Source organism: Triticum dicoccoides, chromosome 1A (assembly GCF_002162155.2).
Source record: "Triticum dicoccoides isolate Atlit2015 ecotype Zavitan chromosome 1A, WEW_v2.0, whole genome shotgun sequence".
In the NCBI taxonomy this organism is placed as follows: domain Eukaryota; kingdom Viridiplantae; phylum Streptophyta; class Magnoliopsida; order Poales; family Poaceae; genus Triticum; species Triticum dicoccoides.
In genome coordinates this window covers 483,582,278-483,585,723 of record NC_041380.1, presented here as the reverse complement: position 1 = coordinate 483,585,723, position 3,446 = coordinate 483,582,278, and positions in this window count along the sequence as shown.

Sequence of the window (3,446 nt, the reverse complement as noted above, 5' to 3'; positions counted from 1 at the left end):
AAAGAGGCCATAAAAAAGAGAGAAAAGGCCCAAATAAAAAAATGAGAGAAAAAGAGAGAAGGGACAATGTTACTATCCTTTTACCACACATGTGCTTCAAAGTAGCACCATGATTTTCATGATAGAGAGTCTCTCGTTATGTCACTTTCATATATTAGTGGGAATTTTTCATTATAGAACTTGGCTTGTATATTCCAATGATGGGCTTCCTCAAATTGCCCTAGGTCTTCGTGAGCAAGCGAGTTGGATGCACACCCACTTAGTTTCTTTTGATGAGCTTTCATATACTTATAGCTCTAGTGCATCCGTTGCATGGAAATCCCTACTCACTCACATTGATATCTATTGATGGGCATCTCCATAGCCCGTTGATATGCCTAGTTGATGTGAGACTATCTTCCCCTCTTTTTTTCTTCTCCACAACCACCCTTCTATTCCACATAGTGCTATGTCCATGGCTCACGCTCATGTATTGCGTGAAGATTGAAAAAGTTAGAGTATGAAACAATTTCTTGGCTTGTCATCGGGGTTGTGCATGATTTAAATACTTTGTGTGGTGAAGAGAGAGCATAGCCAGACTATATGATTTTGTAGGGATAACTTTCTTTGGCCATGTTACTTTGAGAAGACATAATTACTTTATTAGTATGCTTGAAGTGTTATTATTCTTTATGTCAATATGAACTTTCGCCTTGAATCTTTCTAATCTGAATATCCATACCACAATTAAGAAATTTTGCATTGAAATTATGCCAAGTAGCACTCCGCATCAAAAATTCTCTTTTTATCATTTACCTACTCGAGCACGAGCAGGAATTAAGCTTGGGGATGCCTGATACGTCTCCAACGTATCTATAATTTTTGATTGCTCCATGCTATATTATCTACTATTTTGGACTATATTGGGCTTTATTTTCCACTTTTATATTATTTTTGGGACTAACCTATTAACCGGAGGCCCAGCCCAGAATTGCTGGTTTTTGCCTATTTCAGTGTTTCGAAGAAACAGAATATCAAACGGAGTCCAAACAGAAAAATCCTTTTTGGAACGTGATTTTCTTCTTAGATAAGACCCAGGAGACTTGGACCCTACTCCAAGAAGTACTGGAGGCGGTCACGAGGTTGGGGGGCGCCCCCCCCCTACAGGGCGCGCCCCCTGTCGTGGTTCTAACTCTGACAGTGATGTAGGGGGGTATGTATGGAGAGGCTAGATCTCAGCTATTGCGAAGTTGTAAACACACCAAGATGTACAAGTTCAGGCCCTTCGTGGAGGAAGTAACAGCCCTACGTCTCGGTGCCCGGAGGCGGTCGACTGGATTACTGGCGTGTGAATAACAGGGGTGCGAACCCTTCATACTGAGGAGGGGGTGGCTTATATAGAGTTCGCCGGCCCCCTCCTGCCCTCAGTAATGCAGGGTTTAAGGTACATTTAAGGTTGGCGTTACCGGTAACGCCCTTAATAAAGTGTGATAATGACCATAAAGACTACTTAATAGCCGACCGTTTGCCTATGGAGTGACTCTAGGTCTCCTGGCAGTCGAGTGGTTGGCTTCATGGTCGAGTGTCTTGAACCCGTCGAGTGGGATACCTTCAAGTTGATTGAAAGGTGACTTCTCCTAGGGATGTCCCAGGGTAGGGCTTTTTGGACAGGCCCGTGCCCCTACCCTAGGTACATGGCTTCATCATTTGCCCCCGAATGGATCGAGGTTAGAGTGGGGAAAGAGTTGGAGATCTTTCCGACTGGTTCTTTGGGCCACGTGAGCGCCTCGTCTTGGGCCAACCGTCACGGATGGCGTCATCAACCTCTTTCAGTCACCTTGCTCCATTCCAGGCCTTTCGTCGAGTGAATTTCTTTATGTGTGACATACCGAGTGTCGGCGCGAGCGGGGTCTTCTGTTTTAGCAAGTTGTTCTGCGGCCCGCGGGTGTCGCGGGATTCGGATTTCGGGAAGCGCGCGGGACGGGAGCGGCCGCAGTAATCGGAAGCGATAAAGTGGAAGCTCCTCGATCCTCGCGTCGCCTTTTTCGCCATGTACTACGCGCGCGTCTGTTGCGGGATTTGACTGGATAGCCTGGGCCTACCAGTCAGCCACTCGGGAGCGGCCCCTTATAAGTTACCGGCTCGGGGTTTCCAAACAGTGCACTTCCTTCTTCCTCTCTCCCTTCGCGAGTTCCTCTGCCACCTCCGTTCTCACCCTAGCGCCGCGGGTCCGTGCAAGATTTGCCGGCAACGATGGCGAAGTACAAGACATCCATCCTAGAGCGCGCGAAGAAGGCGGCGGCGCAGGGGAAAGGGAAGAGGTCCGCGCGGGGCGGATCCTCCTTAAGGTCTGCTCTGCCCCGAGGCTGGATCCAAGGCGACTGGATGCCGTCGGTGATCCAGCAAGAAGATCTCGACGACATGGTCGAGGGGGGGTCATTCCCCATGAAGCCGCGCATCTCCTGGGGAGAGAGATCGAACCTCAGCCCCGCGACGGTGAGTGCGTGCTCCTAGCCACCCATGTCGACCGCGGGTTTTCTCTGCCGCCCCATCCTTTTTTCCGGAGCTTCCTCAACTTCTTCGGAGCGCAGCTTCACCACTTCACTCCCAACTCCATCGTATACCTTGCTGCTTTCATTTCCATGTGTGAGGGTTTCTTGGGTTGCCTCCCCCATTGGGGTCTCTTCAAGCACAACTTTACCTGTCGTTCTCAATTGGTCAAGAAGGCCAAGTCGAGTGATGAAAGGATGCAGGTGATCCAGCTATGCGGGGGCCTGGCGATCCAGACGAGGGGAAAGAGTTGTTTTCCATCTATCACTTTCCCGGAGTCGGTCCGTGGCTGGCAGGCGACCTGGTTCTACTGTCAAGGCCAGGCGACCCCAGGACAGTCGACTGGTCTCCCCCCTTTCTCACTCGATCGAGCTGAAAAACCTGCTTCTCTGAAAGTGGCGCCGGAGGAAAGGGCCCAAGTCAAAGTGCTGGCCGGTCGAGTGGTTGAGCTTGTCCGTGAGGGCGTGACGGGCATGGATTTGCTGGAGGTCTTCCTCCGGAGGCGCATCCAACCGCTCCAGGCTCGTGACCACCCGATGTGGCTGTACTCGGGCCTTGACGACACCACTCGGATCCACCCGGAGGAGGTCACTGATGAGATGCTGGAGGGGTGGCTGTCGAGCATCACAGGAAACAAGGACAACCCCCGAGGAGCCAGGAGGGTAATTCCACTCGACAACTCATACGACGTGGACCAGGTATGTCTCTATGCTCCTGACTGAGATCTTGTTTTTCTTCATTGGACTTCTTTGAGTTGGTCGATTGACCTTTGTCTTGTCTGTTGTTTTTTAGGCGACTACTGAGATGTACTCGACGCCCAATGGGGCACAGGGGCCAACTGAGGAAGGGGAGGCGAGCGGAGGTGAGAGCAGGGACGATCAAGGCGAGTGGGAGTCCGACGGTGAAGGAGAGGGAGG